A 21,463-nucleotide genomic window follows, 5' to 3' on the forward strand; every position below is an offset into this window, starting at 1 on the left:
ACTGTTAAGAGAAAGTCAGCATTGACCTTTACCGTGGAGAAGAATGATTGCATACAGGAGCTCAAACCATGATAGGAGAAGTGGAGCTGACAAGTGCCACCATCTTGTGAGTCACTGAGAGCCATAACAGGGAGCAACAAGGAAATTACCTGAGCACAGAGTCCAGCATCCCAGAGGAAGGCCTGGTGCTGCATGCAGTATTAAAATAGGAAACTAACTGAAATCTTATAAAAAGAAAATGGCACAGAAGGGATGCCCATTGGCACACCGTGTGACACATAAAGGCAGTACTCAAGGGTGGGGGAGGGTTGTTGGGACTGCCTCCAGAATCAAGCAATTTAGGCAAGACAAAAAGGCGCAGTCTTGAAAATCAGCTTATCAGGTCGAAAGTAGGCCCACAAGGATCCACAAATAATTTAAAAACAGAGGAAGCTGCTAGTAAGTATGAAACAAGTTAAAGCCCTTGACTTAGACAAGGAAACGTACATTATATGCAGCACTAAACAGAAATACTACAATGCTGGGAATAAACCGGTGAATATACTGGTGGCCCAAATAAGGGCAGGAGCAACAGGCAAGAGAATCAGTTAGCTGCAGGAAAAAGAGGAATCTAAGATGTACACACATGAGGAGATAGCAGAACAAGTTCAGCACTTTTCCAGGATCTGTAGAGGAAGAACCCCTCTATTCTAAAAGAAGACCAAGAACAGCCTATCACCTCTGATGAGGTTATGGTGTGCATTAAAATCTCCAGCTTTGTAGCTCACTGGTTCTCATGCTAACGCATCTATTTAATGCCACAGTTGAACAGAGATGCCTGCTGAGCACCATAGCAGAGGACACTATGACAGTGATTCCCAAGGTAGGGAAGAACCTAAGACCACCAGTGCCTACAGGCTGATATTGTTATTGAACATCAACAGAAAATTGTTCAAAGGTAATTTCATTACTTCCCATACTAATGGACCCGAATCAATCAAGCTTAATTATGGGACGCCAATGTGTAGATAACACAAAGAAAATATACATTGTGGAAAATGTACAGAAAGTAGATAAGGATGCTATCCTTGTGACATTGGATGCTGAATAAGCATTTGACATATACAACCACAATATTGGACGCTATAGGGCTGGGACCTAGATTTAGGATATGGGTACAGGCAAGTTATCAATGCCCACAGACCACGGCTAAGGTAAATGGAGTGACTTCAGTCCCATCATTTTTCAAAAGGGGACAAGAGAGGGGTGTCTCTTGTCTCCCCTGATATTCGTCTTAACAATGGGGCTTCACAGGTTTGTAAGAATGCACTGATCCAAGGAGTTCAGGTTGGTCCAATAACCTTAAACTCACAATGTTTGCTGATAACGTGATGGTGTTCTTTCTAAAGCTACTGCAAGCGCTCCCAATATTACTAGCCAAACTAATGATATATCAAGAACTTTCTGCATTTAAAATAGATGTAAATACATTTGAATCTTTGGTTGCAACCAGGGACTCTTTGCCATGACTCCTCATTTAAGTGGGCCTCCAGGGCAGTAAAGTGTTTGAGTATTGTCAGAACACCTTTTATTCCTCAAATTATAGTGTTTAAACTACCCCCTTGCTAGCTGAGCATCGTACAGACGTGGGATACAGGCTTCTTCTCATAACTACAGAGAATAACTATAATCAAATTAAATTAATTCTATTATATCTCTTCCAGACAATTTCATTACCTACTCCACCTAAAATAACAGAAAAAGTCTGTGTAAACAACTAAAGGTGAAAAACAAGATGCTATATCTACTGACAGAACAGGGGATCTTGTCTCCCCAGCTTGGAGGTATACTTCCAGTCTGTGCTATCACTAGGTATTCTATAATTGCTTAAGGCTGATGGATTATCCATATCTTAAAAACCATGCTACGAATGGATCTAATACTCAGCCTCAGGTCTGGAAAGACTGTCAATATTCCAAACGGCAGTATTCAGGAGCCAAGGAGGTGGTCTGCATTGCCTGTCCTTCCGTATAGGGTTGTAGCTGGGCATAGCTTGATTCACAAAGGCAGAGCCGTGACATCTCTAGACATCTACGGAAGGCACGGATCTAGGACACCATTATCCAATAGGTTGGTCCCTCATATGGCCATTATCTTTGTCTTCTCTAACAATCAGAGCCAAATCTTAATGTAATTACTACTATTTATTTTGCTTTTCCTTTAATAATCAAGACTATCTGCATCTTTCCTTGCTCTGTAGGTAAAGTCATCAGTGCACTTTTAACAAAACATGTCATGTGCACTTACCAAAGCTCAGATATACCTTAATGGCTATCATGGAGCCCTAAAAACATTCATTGCGCATCCTCCAACAGAATGCATTGGAAAGAACCCTGTGCCTGCAAAAACAAGCATTTGCAATGCAATAGGTCCTACATTTGCGATAGTTTAAGCTATTGGCATTGCTTTATATTTATCGTTTTTGATAATTAACATAAATAAAAGGCATTGTCATGCACAATGTCAATAGCTCAAACTCTTGTAAATGCGAGACCTATTTCATTTCAAAGAAGCGGACGCCATTGTCCTGAGCTGCTTGGAAAGTGAAAGCGCACATGGCACGCTGAATGTTGCAGGAAAGCATGTTGTGCCTGCAGTAGGAGAAACTCATGAAGAAAATAGTGCTTACGGACTTAATAAGACCTACTGTGTAACAACAGAAGTAAAAGGGCCAGTCCTAATCGGATGTTACAATTGAAGACAAGGCGGTACTAAGGAGGGACTAACAAGCCTAGTAACGAATTAGAAACCACTATTTACGAAGGACAATGACACAAGCCAATGACAAATATGGGCAGAGCTTGAAGTGCATCTCGAGTACAGCATGCCTCCTGTGGTGTTATGCTTTTCTCTCTTGTGTTATGTATTTCTATGTTGTTTTACTTACCTTCTTTTACAGGACATATGTGGAATCTTCATATTCTCTTGAGCCTGTACTATATGCATTCGTACTGTTGGAATGTAGAAGAAGTGTGGCTCAATGGTTAGAGTGGCAGACCCTGATGCAGAGGTCTGGCCCAGGACCAGGGTTCAATTCCCCACCTCGGTGGGTCTTGGGCTAAAAAATTCCACAGACCTGACAATTCTCCCCTCGGTGCCTATTCCAATCATGGAGTCCCACTCTGCAACTCTGGGCAATAGCTTGCTTAATCTCCACAACGGCCCTCACAACGCTAAGGATGCCTGGCCTCCACCTTGGAGGTGCCCAGGAGTGGACACCTCACAGGGAAAGCCAGGATGGGTTCCACAGTGGTATTCGTACAAGCGCCTTGAGTCCCTTACAGGTGAGTCGTGCGCTATACAAGTATCAATTTTTAATGTATGAGGGAGGCATTGGAACTTCTTGGTGTCAGTTGCATTTGTCTCCTTTATACCTTCATGCTATTTTTTCCCTTACTTGATAATAAATCTGTTATTGAAAATTACAAGAAGACTCAGGAAGATCTCTTCAAATTTTGCGACAACCATGGGATGCAGAACCTTCACCTGAGACTTCATTCTTCCACCGGATTCTTTTTTTCTTTTATTATCTACAATCAACCATGTTCTACTCATCTACTTTATCCAGGTTTAAGGTCTGCTCTTCGCTTCACTTTCAAGCTCCCTCGTCAACCTAAGGTACTGTGACTGTTGTTTACTTTACTTTCCCAGGGCTCAAGGATCCGCTTTGTTGAAGAACCGGAGCCTCGTTCCTTGCTGGATACTTTATCCGCATCGCAGAGGCTCTGTGTATACTTCTAATACTGCCTATTCATATTTCTGCTATTTAGGGTTATTGTTGGTGTTTTCATCCACTTCAATTTTAATAAATTGGGTGTCCACACTTTACCCTTTGCTCTATCTCGCGCAATGCACTGCAAAGCTTACCCGTTGCCATGGCTGCCTCCCTGCTTTCACGTTGAGCTCTCTGCTTACATGCACCTTCATGGATTTTGGTTTTCTCCGCACTGGATTGCACTGATTTTAATCGTTTCCTCTTCCAACTCAGGCGATTTCCTCTAGCATCAGTTTTCTGGCTTCATTAAAGGATCTGACTGTGCAAGACTGTCATCCAGCAATCCTCAAGTTTTTCAACAGCGCCTCCTTTGGTGTACCAGTGTACTACACCAATTCAGCACTAACATTGAATCTTCTACTTGCACGTGTTGACAGCCATTAACACGCTTTACTTCAACACTAACTTCAAAATTGTACTATGGATTAATATTTATTGATACTCTCAAAATTTCCATTTTCCTTCACAACATTTTTTTTTTCTTCTCCAAATCATATTTTTTACTTCATTCTCTTGCTGCAATTTTTTGTTGTTGTTGTTTTTCTTTACACTCTATTATTCTTCTTATTCAACATGCAATCAGTCACACCTCCTTCTCCTTTCTTACAGGAATCTGGAGACCCACCCATTAAGTGGCGCCTCTGGTACAGGTCTTTTGATGCTTATTTAGGAGCAATTGATGGTCTCAAGTTCAAACCTGATAGAAAAAACAGTCTTTTGTATTATTATCTAGGCGTTGAAGGCCAAAATGTTTTTGACCATTTGCCTGCTTACTTAGGAGGTGACAGAGGCAATCTTGATGAATTTCAGTTAGCTGTCAAAAAATTATCTATTTATTTTGAAGGAAAAGTTAATCTAGTTGTCCACAGGCATAAGTTTTTTACACGTGTTCAAGGTCCTAACAACTCTATTGACACATATGTTACTGCTTTAAATGTTATTGCTGGTTATTGTGATTTTGAAAACTTCACATCACAGCTAATCAGAGATCAAATAGTATGTAGGTGTTATTCCAAAAAGATCCAACAAAAATTGTTGTCATGTAAAAATCCTACCCTTGATGAGGCTATCGACATAGCCAAAAGCATTGAGTGTTCCCAATTGGATGCTAAACAACTAGAGGTTGAATCCTCAAACACTAGTGTTGTAAAATTCTCAAACAACGATGCGCAAGCCTCTGATTCACATTCCAGGAAACCCAAACCTCTCTCTAATACCAGCATCAGGGATGAGAGAGGTACTGTTTCTGGTTGTCCAAAATCTATATGCTACAGATGTAGCTCAGCTTCTCATATTTCCAGCTTTAAGAACTGTCCTGTTGCAACGCAGGAATGCTGGAAGTGCAAGAAAATTGGTCACTTTGGCAATGTCTGTAGAGGAGGTAACGCACTCCTGTACGTTACGTGCAAGACCATTCTGTAGACAATGAACACGAGGTGGTTGAAAAGAAACTTGAGGAACTACTTTTAGCTGTTGACTCTATGAACATCAATAATATTCAATCTGACAATAACATTAGCGCTCCCTTAGTTCAGATTAAAATTGATGATGTCAACATTTCCCTTATAATAGATTCAGGAGCAAGAATTACTATAATTTCTATTGATGAATACAAATTATCATGGGTACACTAAGTTTTATCTCCACCAGATGTCATCACCACTGCTTTTGAAGGTAGTAAAATTGATTTGGCTGGGTACTTCACTGGCAACATTACCTTTGAAACAAAAACTATCTTCTGGAAAATGTATGTAGCCCACAAAGGCATCAATGTTTTAAGATGGTGGCACCAAGCAGAATTTGGCATGATCATTAAACCAGGTCACAAGCATCCTGTCTCTGTAACCAACTCCATTTCTGATCATACATTATGGAAAGAAAAATTCAAAGATTTTTTTGCTCATAAAGTTGGTTTGATCAAAGATTTTGTGCACACCATCAAGGTCAAGGAAGGTGTTTTACCCATTAAACACAAATTACGCAATGTTCCTCACAGCATTAGATCAGATCTCTCACTTAAGTTAAAAAAAATGCAAAGCGATAACATGATAGAAAAAGTTGATGCCACTCTGTGGCTTTCTCCCATAGTTCTGGCCAAGAAAAAGAATGGTGAATTACGTTTATGTGTGGACTTACGCTCACTTAATAACGCCATTTGGGTGGAGAACTTTCCTCTCCCACGCATCGACGACCTCATCACAGCAGTGGGCCAGTCCAAGTGGTTTTCTAAACTGGATTTACGGGCAGCTAACCATCAGGTGAAACTGGACTAGTCTTACAGGCACTTAACAGCATTTGTTACACCTGATGGTACGTTTCAGTTTAGGAGAATGCCATTTGGACTGGCATCAGCTGCCTCGGTATTTCAAAAAGTCATGAGCAATATGTTCCAAGGTATTTCTAACGTAATATTCCAAGATGACATTTTAATCCATTCTGCTACTGAGGAAGATCATTACGGTGTAATTGAACAAGTGCTTTCTATTTTGCAAAACAACAATGTCACTGTTAGGGATGACAAATGTATTTTTGCGGTCAACGAAGTTGAATATTTAGGACATATTCTTTCAAAAGATGGTGTGAAACCCAAACCAAGTATCATTGACTTCATTATTAATGCACCTCACCCTGTTGACAAGGATCAACTTCATTCCTTTATTGGTTTGAATGAGTTTTATTCTAAATTCATCAAACACTTTGCCAATCTTACTGAATGTTTCAGGAGCTTATTAAAGAAAGGCACGGATTTTGTGTGGACCTCAACATGTGATGAACATTTTCAACTCATTAAGGAGAGTATTTTATCTGCACCGGCGCATCAAGCGTATGTTGATAGTTGTGATACCTTTGTTACGGTGGATGCTAGTGCCTATGGCATGGGTGCTGTTCTTTCACAAATGGTGGGCAGTAAGTAAGTCACCATTGGTTTTGCCTCACGCAGAATGAAAGATGTAGAGCAATGATATTCTGGCATCGAGAAAGAGATGCTTGCTCGTGTGTGGGGGGTGGAGAAATTTAAACCGTATCTCTGGGGGAGAAAGTTTTGGCTCAGGACGGACCACAATCCATTAGTAGACATTTTATCAGGCAACAAGATTAAAAAATCTACGGCTAGATTAGATAGACTGGCCACCAAACTCTTGGAGTTAAATTTTCCTGTGCAACATATTGTCGGAGGCAAAAATATCAAAGCTCATTTTTTGTTTAGACTGTCCCGCTAAAAGTTCCAGCTCAAGTACTCATGATGAGGAAGACATTGAAGAATGTATCATTGCCACTGTTGCTGATACCGTCATTTGTGCCAACATGGAGGAGTGGCGCAAAGCTTTAGAAAGCGACTCCACTCTTGTACAAATCATGAATTTTGTCGTAACAGGTTGGCAAAAAATAAAGGTCCATTGACTCTAATCTTCATCCTTTCTGCAAAGTTGCCAATGAGCTATCCATTGAAAATAGTTTATTGGTTAGAGAGAGAAAGTTGGTTCCTCCTTCCTGTTTCCTGCAATGCAGTGCCAAGCTTACCCGTTGCCATGGCTGCCTCCCTGTTTTCACGTTGATCTCTCTGCTCTCTGCTTACGTGCAGCTTCATGGATATTGGTTTTCTTCGCACCGGATCGCACTGATTTCAATCATTTCCTCTTACAACTCAGCCGATTTCCTCTCGCATCAGTTTTCTGTCTTCATTAAAGGACCTGACTGTGCAAGACTGTCGTCCAGAAATCCTCAAGTTTTTCAACAGCGCCTCCTTTGGTGTACCAGTGTACTACACCAATTCAACACTAACATTGAATCTTCTACTTGCACTTGTTGACAGCGATTAACACGCTTTACTTCAACATTAACTTCAAAATTGTATTATGGATTAATATTTATTGATACTCTCAAAATTTCCATTTTCCTTCCCCAAATTTTTTTTTCTTCTCCAAATCATATTTTTTACTTCATTCTCTTGCTACAATTTTTTGTTGTTTTTTTTTTGTTGTTGTTTTTCTTTACACTCTATTCTTCTTCTTCTTATTCAACATGCAGTCAGTCACACCTCCTTCTCCTTTCTTACAGAAACCTGGAGAACCACCCATTAAGTGGCGCCTCTGGTACAGGTCTTTTGATGCTTATTTAGGAGCAATTGATGGTATCATTGCCACTGTTGATGATACCGTCATTTGTGCCAACATGGAGGAGTGGCGCAAAGCTTTAGAAAGCGACTCCACTCTTGTACAAGTCACGAATTTTGTCGTAACAGGTTGGCCCAGAGAAAGGTCCATTGATCCTAATCTTCAACCTTTCTGCAAAGTTGCCAATGAGTTATCAACTGAAAATAGTTTATTGGTTAGAGAGGGAAAGTTGGTTCCTCCTTCCTGTTTCAGGTTAAGAATTTTAGAAACAGCTCATTCTGGTCATCTAAGCAAAAGACACACAATTGATGGACGGAATGCAGAACAAATCAAAACATTCACCCCCAGTCAAGAGATCTGGGTTAAATCCATCATTCTTTTGCTCACCATGCCACCCCAGTTTAGACCTGGCCATATGTAAATCAGTCTTGACCCTGTGCCTCATGGGAACAGTCCAGCCCGAACTGCCAAGCCAGGTCCTCCCTGGACCGGAAACAAGCATCCTAGGACCGGTTTCGGGGTTTCACCCCTCTTCAGCCAGGATAGCTTGATTCCAGTGGCACAGTGGGCCCAGGACCCACGTCTGGGCATACCTGGCGCACTTAAAGGCGAGAAAGCAAAAGACACACAATTGATGGACGGAATGCAGAACAAATCAAAACATTCACCCCCAGTCAAGAGATCTGGGTTAAATCCATCATTCTTTTGCTCACCATGCCACCCCAGTTTAGACCTGGCCATATGTAAATCAGTCTTGACCCTGTGCCTCATGGGAACAGTCGAGCCCGAACTGCCAAGCCAGGTCCTCCCTGGACCGGAAAGAAGCATCCTACGACTGGTTTTGGGGCTTCACCCCACTTCAGCCAGGATAGCTTGATTCCAGTGGCACAGTGAGCCCAGGACCCACGTCTGGGCATGCCTGGCGCACTTAAAGGCAAGAAAGCAAAAGGCAAGAAAGCAAAAGACGAGAAAGCAAAAGGTCTAAACTGGGCAAAAGAATGATGGATTTAACCCAGATCTCTTGACTGGGGGTGAATGTTTTGATTTGCTCTGCATTCCGTCCACTCAATGTTCGTACAGTGACAAACATTTAACCATTTGTTCGCCTACTTCTAAACCTGTTTTATGCCCCAGTAAGGTTTGGCAAAGGGTAGCACTAGATTAACTGCCGCAAAAAGGGTGATCAAGTTTGCCACTGGGGATTGGGTTCACGTCAAAGAACCTTTATTACTGCAAAAAGGTAAATCTAAATTTAGAGAGCCTGCACGCATTGTTGCCATCAGAGGTCAGGCTATGAAATTGGACAATGACCAATGGTGGAATATTTCACGTCTAGCTAAGGTCAGGAACACTGAAAATTTCTCTAATGTGCAAAGGAGAAGTTACGACTTATCTGTTGTCAGGAGAAGTTCAAGGATCAGAAAAGCACCTAGTAAATTCAATGATTGAAGTTGTGCTTCTTTATCTTCATTTTTGTAAAAAGGGGGAGATATGGGGTGTTCATGCTTTTCTCTCTTGTGTTATGTATTTCTATATTGTTTTTACGTACCTTCTTTCACAGGACATATGTGGAATCTTCATATTCTCGTGAGCCTGTACTATATGCATTCGTACTGTTGGAATGTGTGAGGCAAGCATTGGAACTTCTTGGTGTGAGTTGCATTTGTCTCCTTGAGCTCTTTATACCTTCATGCTATTTTCTCCCTTACTTGATAATAAATCTGCTATTGAAAATTACAAGAAGACTCCGAAAGATCTCTTCACCTCCCAGAGCAGCGCATGCACTGCCCAGGCTCGATCTAAAATACAGTACAGACATTGAATTTGGTACCCCCCCCCTAGTCTCACCTATTCAAACAGCAGACATACTAACCCTGTTTACCATACACATCCATAGAGCTGAATCGCAGTTGGTTCTGTAGTGGAAAGGTTTGACACAAAGGGCACTGTGATATCATACTAGTGGCAGACTGGGCACTGCATAAGTGATAATTAACGTAAACAATAACTAGGCAGTGGCACCATCCATGGTTCACAAGCTGTTTGGGACTCTGAGTATGTGTCATCATCTCTGTCCCATGGGGGACCAATACTCAAAACCTGCAGCAAAGGGGAATAATTTGTTTTGTGTGTGAGGGGCAGATAAGTATGGGAGGAACCGCCAGCATGGAGTGGGGAACGGTAGGCCAATCAGGGAGCGGATTGAATGATGGGGGCGGGTTATGTGTTGTCCACAGCATTACCATAGGCCTTTTTGTAGGGCAAGGGGATTGTAAGAATTCAAATGAAATACAATTAAATTTAGAGTTGGTTTATTGGCAGCACGGCTTATATCCTTACAGGTTGATCTCCAGTGGAAACTGAAACAACCAGTGGAATGTAGGTTGGAGCAATCCAAATGGAATATAGAATGCCATATGAAAGATGCACACTGCTTATGTAATTAACACAAAGTGTAAATATATAATAACAGTTAAATATGTAAAAAAAAAGAATATAACATATCTCCCTTATCAACAAAAAGATAACATAACCATGAAGAGTATAAATAGCATTCTGAACATAAATGGACCATAACATTTAAACTAAACGTAATCATAAAATCTTTTAGTTACATTACTTTTACGATTATTGAATTTAACTCTTGAAGCTACTGTATTTCTAAGATGTGTTGGGGTGGAACACTAGGACTGTAATCGTCATTTCTAGAACCAAAAAATTGACTAGAATAACTGACAGGACATTTGGCTAATCTCCTAACATTCCACACCTTCCCATCTTGAGTAACAACACTGTTGCAGAAGACTTTTTTAATTTGTATGGCCTGTCCAAATTTCCCGGAGCCTTTGTTAACTAAACCAGGTCTTAAGACTTTAACCCAATCTCCAATTTTAAAATCATGCATTTTTCCTTTCCATTTGTTGTCGTACCAATTTTTGGCCTTGAGCTGTAACATGCACCCATTCTTTGTCATTTGGCAACTCCTTGCATTTATCTTTGAACCACCCTGGACATAGACTAGATGCACGATTTCTCCCTTTTTGTAACTTGAATGGACTAATTTCAGTAGTGGTATGTGGAGTTATTCTATAAACCCACAAACGCTCTCTCAAAGCACTCAACCAATCACTACCATGTTTTAAAGAATCTGAGACAAAAGATTTAAGAACTCTGTTGAACCTTTCTACCTGCCCATTTTCATGTGGTTTATACAAGCAAGTAAACGTGTGCTTAATACCACAATTATTAAGAAACACATTCATTTCATGTGATGTAAGTTGCACACCATTATCAGATACCAATGTTGCAGGACATCCCTCATGTGCAAAAACTTCTTGGAAAAAACTAATCACAGCACTGGTGGTAGCTTTTGACACAAACTTAATCTCAGGCCATTTTGAATGATAGTCAATAATGACTAAAGCAAACCTAGAATTGTCAGGCAAGTTACTAAACGGTCCAGATATATCAACTGCTACTTTCTGCCAAGGCTCCTTAGTCCAAGGGACAATTTTCATGGGTGGAACGTTTACCTTCAACATCCTTTCACTGGATATACATTCATCACACTCCCTGGCCACACGGTCAATAAGCCTGTCCATACCTAGCCACCATAAATAATTTCTAATCAATCTTTTCATCGCTGAAATACCTGGATGGGTTTTGTGAGATAGTTTAAGAATTGTTTCTTGAACTCCTCTGGGTGGCACACACTTACCACCTTTTAAAATCACATTTCCTTCCAGTTCTAACTGATCTGAAACATTGTAAAACGGTATCAAATCTGACCTTACTTGATGTTTGTTGGGCCACCCATCTAAAATTTTGTTTTTAGATCATTCCATCTGTCATCTTCTTTTTCACATTCAGACCACAATTTTTCTGTGATATCTTGGAACTGTGAAGGAACAATATCATTAACGCTTACAACGAAATCTGTCTCTTTAACAACATTAACATCATTATGGTTACATGGTCATCGTGATAAGAAGTCCGCAGTGAAATTTTTTTTTCCTGGCACATATTCAGTCTTAAAATTGTACTCTTGAAGCCTTGATACCAATCTAGAAATTCTGGCTGTAGAATTCCAACCTCCACCTGTAGACAGAATGGTAACTAAGGGTTTGTGATCCGTCCTGAGGATAAACTTACTCCCCCACACATAAATTCTATAGTGTTCTACTGCCCATACAAATGCAAGTAATTCCTTCTCTATGACAGCATATTTACGTTCGGTTTCATTTAAAGTCCTTGATGCAAATGCAACATTCCATTCATGCATACCTTCCCTTTGGGAGAGTACACTACCTAAACCATATAAGCTGGCATCAACTGTAATAATGCACTCTTTTTTCATTCTAAAAGGTTTTAACGTGGGTGCATTTACTACATCTCTTTTTATGCTTTCAAAAGCTTTCTGCTGGTCATTTTCCCAAGAAAATGTAACATTTGCCTTAAAAATTTCCGTAGTGAGGGGAGGAGCCTAGCGCGCAACCAAGATGGCCGCGTAGGTGCGAGGCTCCCGAGGACCTACGCGACCTCCTACATCTATCCTGTCTTCATCCTGATTCGGTTGAGGGGACTTTGTTGGTGAACCTGAGCCGAGGTGGTGCCCGTTTTCCGTTTTCGAATCGGACCCCGTTTGCCGTGATGGGCATCGCTTGAAGTTTGCGGCCTGCTTCTCTCCTGACCCCGGACTTGAGTTGGGGGGCGATCCAGTGGAGAAGTGAATAACAACGGCGGGACGTGCCTGGCGAGACGCGCACCCCACACTTTCACTTTCGCTTTCGAGCCCTCTCGCCATCATCGCGAGTGGGATCTCGGCGCTCCTTTGTGTGGTGGTTGGCTCGCTGGGGGACCCTGCCTGCTCTGCGGGGACCCGCTCCGCCTTCCTGAGGCGACCTCTGGGGTCCTTGGCCTCGATTGTTCGCCCTCCGCTGCAGGACTCGTGGGTGTACGGGTTACAGGGCGATGGTGACGAAGCAGGATGGAGAGAGGCTGAAGGCCAAATCGACCCGGCGTGGCGCCGCTACTCAGGCCAACATTATGGATCGCTACACCCTACCGAAAGGTTCTCCCGGCGGGTCGCATAAGTCTCCTGAGTGGCCCGCGGATGCCCCGGATTTGCCGACGGATCTGACTTTGCAGGACGTCATGGGCGCCATAGCGGAGATGAAGACCTCGGTGGGTCAACAGTTTGATACCCTGACGCACAAACTCGACGCGGTTCTCATCGATGTCAACCTTGTTAGGGCTGATCTTTCCAAGACAAATGATAGGGTTGACTCTTTGGCCCTCACCGCGTCGGGCCTCACTGCTGAGGTGGCGGCCCTCCAGACGGAGGTATGTCGGCTCCGGCAGGCCAGTGCGCTCACGGATCGGCGACTGGAGGATTCCGAGAGTAGGGCCCGGAGGAACAACATTCGCATTATCGGGGTGCCTGAGGGATTGGAGGATTCGGCCGCGGATCTCTTTGTGGAGGATTTGATTTCTAATCGTCTGCAGCCTCGAGGTTTGAGTAAATTCTTTGCGGTGGAGAGGGCCCATAGAGTTCCTGGTGGCAAGCCGAAGGTCGGAGCTCCCCCGCGGCCTCTTATTGCCCGTATCTTCAACTTTCGGGACAGGGATGCGATTTTACAAGCCTCTAGAGTGCAGGGGCCGCTTAAGCTGGAGAACGTGGAGGTGAACTTCTATCCTGACTTCACGCAAGCGGTCCAGAAGCAGAGGCTGGGTTTCATGGGCGTCAAGCGGCGGCTCCGAGATATGAACTTGAAATACGCCATGCTTTTCCCGGCCAGGCTGCGGGTGGAGTCCGAGGGTCGCTCTCATTTCTTTGACCGTCCGGAGACGGCGGGGGACTGGTTGGACACTTTGCCTAGGGGACATGATCGAGAGGGGATGGGGGCCGTGGGAGGAGAGTGCCCACCGGACCGGGCCTGAGGTATTGACACTGGGGCTAATTCCTGATGATGCCACTCTTCGGTTGTGCTCAGGGTTTCTTGACTGTCGTGTCTTGCTCTCCCTCGCTTGGAGGTTGTGGGGTGTCTCGAGGGGGTTCTCTTTCCTCCTCTAGGGGGTCTTTTGTAGTTTAGTTCATGCAAGGGTGACAGGCACACTGCAAGTTGGGGGGGCTGTTTGGGCTCATGCAGGGGTGCAGGGAGGGGGGAGTTTTGTTTGGAATGTTGGGTTGGGGTTGGGTATTGTTTGTTCGTACCACAAGGCAGGAATATTGTTGTGTCATATTCAAGGTGCTCTCTGGGAGGGGACTGATTGGTTCTGGCTGTGATGGGGGTAGGGGACTGAGACTTCTTTCCTGGAATGTTAACGGACTGGGGGACAGGATAAAACGGGGGGTGGTCCTGCAGTTTTTAAAACGGATTTCACCTGACATCGTGTTCTTGCAGGAAACACACCTTATTGGTAATTCCTTCTGTGCTATGAATAGGCGGGGCTATCGCCTTGTGGCTCATTCGGGCTTCACCTCTGGTTTGAGGGGTGTGGGCATTATGGTTAAAACCTCGCTCCCGTTGGAGGTTGACGAGGTGCTCCATGATGACAGGGGGCGCTATACGGCTCTGGTGGGTAGATGGGAGGGTAAAGTGGTTGTTTTGGTTTCTGTTTATGTCCCGCCGGGGTTGCAGATGACTACTTTTGCTGATTTGGGGCGCCTTCTTCTTGGGCTGCTGGAGGGGATTCTAGTGGTTGGAGGGGATTTTAATGCTGTGGTCTCCGGAGCTGAGGATCGTTACCCACCCAGGGATCTCCCCCGGGCCCAAACTTGGTTGTCTGGCCTCTTGGATACCCTGGGATTGGTGGATTGTTGGCGGCTAAAACACCCTGCGCAGGCACAATACACCTTTCATTCCGGGGCTCATGGTAGTCTTTCGAGACTTGATTATGTTCTGATGCCAGCGGCACAGGCGGGGAGGATCGGGGAGGTGTGACATCTTGCTCGGGGTATTTCAGACCACTCCCCGCTCTTGTTACACTTCGATATTGTCCTGGGGGTGGAGAGGAGGGTGGTCCCGATCAACTCCTGGTACCTGCGTAATCCCGCAATTCGCGCAGATTTGATTAAATCCCTTGAGCAATATTTTGGAGATAATGTTGGATCGGTGTCGTCTGCTGTTTCTCTGTGGGAGGCGTTCAAAACGGTACTCCGGGGGGAAGCCCTGTCCCTCATTTCCCATTCCAAGAGGTGCGAGCGGGAGGAGGTGACCCGTATCGAGTCTGAGATAACTGAGTTGGAGGGTGACCTGGATTGTGGTGTCACGGAAGACAAATTGCATGCTCTCAGACTCAAACAAGCGGACTACAAGGCCCTGGTCACCGAAGCGGCCAGGGGCCTGAGTAGGGAGCAACAGGGGCGACTGTATGATATGGGTGATAAGGCTGGAAAACTGATCGCGTGGCTGGATAAAAAGGAGAGAGCGTTTCGAGTTGTCCCGCTGGTTGAGAGAGTGGATGGTGTGTGTGTTACTGATCCTGAGGAAATTGTTGATTGCTTCGCAGAGTATTTCCGCGGGGTGTATTCCCCGGTCTCTTCTCGCTCGGAAGAGGATTCCCGCGGCCTGCTTAAAGATATTGCGTTGCCTTCCCTTTCGGAGGAGGATAAATCGTTGATGGACGCGACTCCGACATCTGAGGAGATCGCCCTGGCCATACGCTCAGATGCCTCTGGCAAGGCCATGGGTCCTAATGGCCTTCCCATTGAATTGTACAAATCGCGGCCGGATACATTGGCGCCGCATCTTCGTAATATGTTCCTCGCGGCCCGGGCGGCGGGTTCCCTCCCGCTGGACCAGCGTCTAGCCACTATTGTGGTTATTCACAAGGAGGGGAGGCCGCGTGATCGGGTCGCGTCTTACAGGCCCATTTCGCTTTTGAATGCGGAACCGAAAATTCTGGCCAAGGTGCTGGCTAATCGGCTGGTCAGCGTGGTGTGCGATCTGATCCATCAGGACCAGTCCGGTTTTATTCCTCATCGCAACACCGCGCTTAACCTGCGGCGTTTGCATGGGGTGCTCTCGAGGGTTCCGTTCATACGTGAGCCAGCCATTTTGGCGTCCCTGGACGCCACTATGGCGTTCGACACGCTTGAGTGGCCATATATCTGGGCGACGCTGGAGAAGTTTGGGTTTGGCCCGGGATTCATTGGCTGGGTGAAATTGTTGTATTCCGGACCTCTAGCGCAGGTGGTGGTGAATGGTAGAGTATCGGCTCCCTTTGAATTGGGCAGGGGCACGCGACAGGGTTGCCCGCTGTCGCCTCTCCTCTTTGCGCTCGCCTTGGAGCCCCTGGCGGAGTGGCTGCGGTGGCACCCTTCGATTCGTGGTCTCCGATGGACTCCTGAGTATGAGGATCGAGTCTCTCTCTACGCGGACGATATTCTTTTGTATCTTGCTTCCCCGCGTGAATCGTTGATTGTGTTGGTGGATGTACTGTACTCCTTTGGCCGTAACTCAGGCCTAGTCATCAACTGGGCTAAGTCCTGTGTATATGTCCTTTCAGGGGAGGCTCCTATCCTCCCGCGGGGTTGTCCTATCCAGGTTGCTCAACAGGGATTTAAGTATCTGGGAATTTTTATTACCCTGGACTCTGCGGCCCGATACACACAGAACCTATTCCCTCCCCTCCAACGTTTGAAGGCGGATGTGGCGCATTGGCGGCGTTTGCCGCTCTCGCCGCTCGGCCGGGCGGCGCTGTTTAAGATGATGTCGTTGCCACGGTGTTTACATGCCTTACAAAACACGATGGATGTCGTTCCGGCTAGTTACTTTCGGGAGGTGGAGGGTCTGCAGCGCCAACTGTTTTGGGATGGGAGGCCGCGGATCGCCCTCGCGAAGCTGACGCTCCCGTGGTACGATGGGGGGGTCACCCTCCCCGACATCAAACGTTATTACTGGGCCTCCCAGCTGGCGGCGATAAACCACGGGCTTTATGGGCCCGCCCTTAATCCGGCCTTTGAAATGGACAAATTGTTGTTGCCGGGTGGCGACTACAATCGTGCGCTCTACTCTAGATCGCTCGACGCACGTTTGACGGGTCCGACACGGGTCGCGGTACGGGTGTGGCATGCGGCAAACTCGGCGATGGGGTGGAAGGATCGGTTGACCCGGGCAACGCCATTGTATGCTTCTGAGCGACTGGGTTGTTTGTGGACGACGAAAGGCTTTGAGAAGTGGGACACGATTGGCATCAGCAGGGTGGGGGATCTTTGGACGAAAGGGGGATTTAAAACGTTTGATGTGCTGAAAGCGGAATACCAGTTGCATGACAGGGAGTACTTCCGGTATGTGCAGGTTCGTCACGCGTTGTGTTACGTATTCCCGGAGGTCGCGTCCATCCCAGAGTGCTCCCCATTGGAAGATAGAGTGCTAGACGGGTATGTACCGGATGGCACTATATCATTGATCTATAAAAAGCTCATCAACGATCGATCGGGACTGCTGGCCGCCCTTCGTGAGGCATGGGTCGCTGATGGATTGGAGCTGGACGACGAGGATTGGGTGTCTGCGGTGGCCTCCCCGAAAGAGGTGGCCATACCGGCCCGCCTTCGTTTCGTCCAGCTCAAGATACTCCACAGGGTCTATGTTACGGGACCGGGCCTGATGCGTATGGGATATGCGGTGGATGGGATGTATAAGCGTGGGTGTGGTATGTTAGGGACCTTCTTCCATATTTTGTGGGAATGTCCGGAGGTGACTCGATTCTGGCGCGGTGTGCATGCGGTGTTGCAAGCGGTCATGCATGTTGCGCTGTTCCCCGAGGCGAGGAGGTGTTTGTTGAATGTTTGGGAGCCGACTGATTACACGGTGATGAAAACGTGGTGGGTGACATTGGGATATATGGTGGCCAAGCGTGACATAGCACAACTGTGGGGCTCCCAGAGGTCACCCACGATTTCGGTATGGAAGGAAAATATGGATTGGTGTATGTTCCGAGAAAAGGCTGTGTATGTGGCGAGAGGCAGGCCTGGGAAATGGGTAAAGGTGTGGTGCCCCTGGAACACCTATCGCGGCGGGATTTGTACCCCGCCACTGACGCGCGACTTGGCTGCGGCCCTGTCTCCCTAGTCTGTGCATTCCCTTGATTCTGTGTTACCGTGATTACTTTGTCTCTGCCCCCTGCCCTTCCCCCCTCCTATTCTTGTAGGTTGGTAGGGCCCTCCCGAGGGGAGCACATAATGTTGCCTAGACTTTTGCCGCCTTGTGGGTTTGTTTCTCGTTTTTCATTTAAAATGAAACCGCCATTTGGGATGTTCAGGCATTGTAGCCGCAAATGATATTTCTGATCTGTGGGTCTTTTACTGCTTGCCGCTTGTGTTTATAAATATGTTTTATGGTCTTATTGTCTACTAGCGGCCGGCCTGAAGGTTGTAGGCCCATACTTGTATATCCATTGAAATTTGTAATAAAGGTTTCACAAAAAAAAAAAAAATTCCGTAGTGGCTCCATTTTTGTTGCATAATTTTCAATGAATTTGCTATAATATTCGCACATTCCCGCGAATGATAATAGCTGATCTTTTAGGAGTGGGAGCATTAATTATGGCATCAACATTAGACTTTTTTGGTACAACGCCATCCCCAGATAGAGTATGGCCTAAGTACTCCACTGACTGTTTAAATAGTTTACACTTATGAGCTTTCAATGTTAGTCCATGACTATCTAATCTCCTACATACTTCATTAAAATATGATTCATGTTCTTCAACGTCCTTCGAGAAAATTAAAATGTCATCTTGAAAACATTTAATGTCTCTGAAAATTTAGAACATCACTCTTTGGAACACAGACGCTGCTGACGCCAAACCAAAAAGGCATTCTGGTATATTGAAATAGGCCTTGTGGGGTGAAAAAGGCAGTGAATTTCTTTGACTCCTCTGTGAGCTCTATTTGGTGGTATGCAGATCTTAACTCTAACGTAGAACTTTTTTTAGCACCATCCAACATAGATACTACTTCATTATTATTTGGAAGCGGATGGCAATCTATGACAATATTTTTATTTAAGACCCTCAAGTCCACACACACCCTCAGTTTTTGGTCTGGTTTGCGCACCAAAACAATGGGCGAAACCCACTCGGAGGACTTGATAGGTTCTATGATACCTTCATCAGCTAAATCTTTCAATATATCTCTCAATTCCTCTCTTATATTTATGGGAACACCTCTTAACTTTTGTTTAACAGGTATCGCATTGGTCTTTAAAACAATTTTGTGTGTGAAATTTTTCAACTTGCCCAATTTGTCACAAAAAACTCTATCATAAGTTTCGATAAGCCTTGTTTCTTTGTTTCTTATACTATCATTTGGATTGATAATAGCTATATTTTCAACATTTTCTTCACTTAAGGACACAGGTTCCTTGGATCGTGGATTGAGGATTATGCCCAACCTCCATTGATCACGCCATCCCAACACATTCACCCTCTTTGATGGCAATGTATAATTTAATCTGTACCAACCTTCCTTTAAAACCTAAAGTTACATGTAGGAAACCCTCTATCTCGATCTTTGAACCATCAAAACTTTCTGCAAAAATATCTGAAGGTTGTAAATTGTTATAATCACAAACATCAACTAATTTCTCATTGAAATATTTCATAGTGATAATTGTCCAAGGTGATCCGGAGTCTACCATGAGATCTATATCAGTCTCCATGATACTGAAGGTGCATAATGGAGATTTCAGATTAGTGTCAGGATCTTTGTTTAAAATTGAGACCACAAATCCTTTGTCCTGTTCTGGAGCTTCTTTGATACTGGTGACTTTGTAGGCTTCCGAATTACTGGAGGTATTACGTGTACGATTGGAATGTCGTTTCACATCCCTACAAACATTACTAAAATGACCCAACCTACCACAAACTCTGCACTCTTTATTAATAGTGAGACAACCAGGAAATTATGCAACATGGAATTTAATGCCACACCTATAACAAAAAGTGTGACCACTGATTGTGTCCATCTTCCTGTTCGGATGACCATTGACAGGTTTTGAAACGGAACTTCCATGTGAATTATCATTTTTAGGTTCTACTTTGGATTTAATAACACAAATCTCCTCCTCTTTGGTTGTTGTATTAGACTTTTTGTTTACAATATCCATCCATTTCTCTGATTGTTTAGTAGATTTTGCTGTGGCAATAGCTTCCTCTAAATTGGGATCTCCCATGACCCATAGTTTTTCTTGAGTTTTTTTATTTTTAACGTGTACAATGATTTGGTCTCGAATCATTTCGTCAGTAATGCCACCAAAATTACAATGTAAACTCAAAGATCTAAGTGCAGTTAGAAAATCGTCGAACGATTCTTCCTCCTTTTGTGCCCTTGTGTAGAATTTAAATCTGTTCAAAGCGATATTAGTAACTTTTTTAAACTTCTTTTCCATTCTGGCTAAGGCTTCAACATATACATTCATATTATCCCCACTTCCATTTAATGTCGTAACCTGAGGAAATGCTCTGAATACATCCTGTCCTTCTGACCCTAAGCAATGTAAAAAAAATACTCTCTTTCCTCTTCACACCCATCCGTTCACCATCTATAGCCTTCATATAGTTTATAAATTCCTCTTTCCATCTTGACCAAGGATTGGGTGGGTCTCCTTTGTTTTGTAGAAATTTAGCTGGTGGGTCAAATTGCATTTTGCACCAAGATATTTAACAATGTGTGACACTTGGATTGTATGTATCGTATATTTTAAATAAAATCCCTTCTGTAAGTCAAAAATAATATTTTTGGTGTTTGTAAAATAAACAAAATTCCTTATGCACTGGAGATTATACACTGCAGCATAGCAATCCTTTTTAAGTGTAAATAATGAAAGAAACCAACCTGTACTTCGAAGATCAGAATAGCACTTGTACTTTCTTTAAATGAAATTGAACAGCTTTGTGATTGCGGTGAAGTCATATTTAATAAATTACTTGAAAACGCTTCTACCAATGAATTACTTTAAAAAGCTTCTACTGGAGCGTGAAAAACAACTTGCTGTCACGATGAATCGGTAACAACAGCGCTTTGAGTTGTTATCATGGTAACATCTGAAATGGCCGTCCAGATGTACGTTGCATGCACAGGCAGCGTGATGACAACTGAATGTTTGCACTGACCTGTTACGTGCTCCTGTTCGTAGATTCCTGACTCCAGACTCGCATTCGAATCCTGATGCACTCGGTGACGGAGACTGTCTCGTGTCCGGTAAGCGTCCGTTGAAAATATTTTCCTTTAAATTTTTTTGCAATGAGGCATGCAAATGAACAACACAATGTCCGAAAGTCACATAAAACGTGGAGCTTGACTTGCGAATCTGCGATGAATTAACGCGCTCCACTATAAATTCTACGAACAAAAAATAATGTACCTCAACAAGTATTAAGTCTGCAATCAATTAAATCCGGCATTGGTTACCGCATACACTCCGTTCCCGTGCTGCAGTTAAGACAGGAGTGGATGGTAGTCTTCCCTTCGTCGCCATTGTAAGAATTCTAATGAAATACGATTAAATTTAGAGTTGGTTTATTGGCA

This window comes from Triturus cristatus, chromosome 6 (assembly GCF_964204655.1).
Source record: "Triturus cristatus chromosome 6, aTriCri1.1, whole genome shotgun sequence".
NCBI classification, from domain to species: domain Eukaryota; kingdom Metazoa; phylum Chordata; class Amphibia; order Caudata; family Salamandridae; genus Triturus; species Triturus cristatus.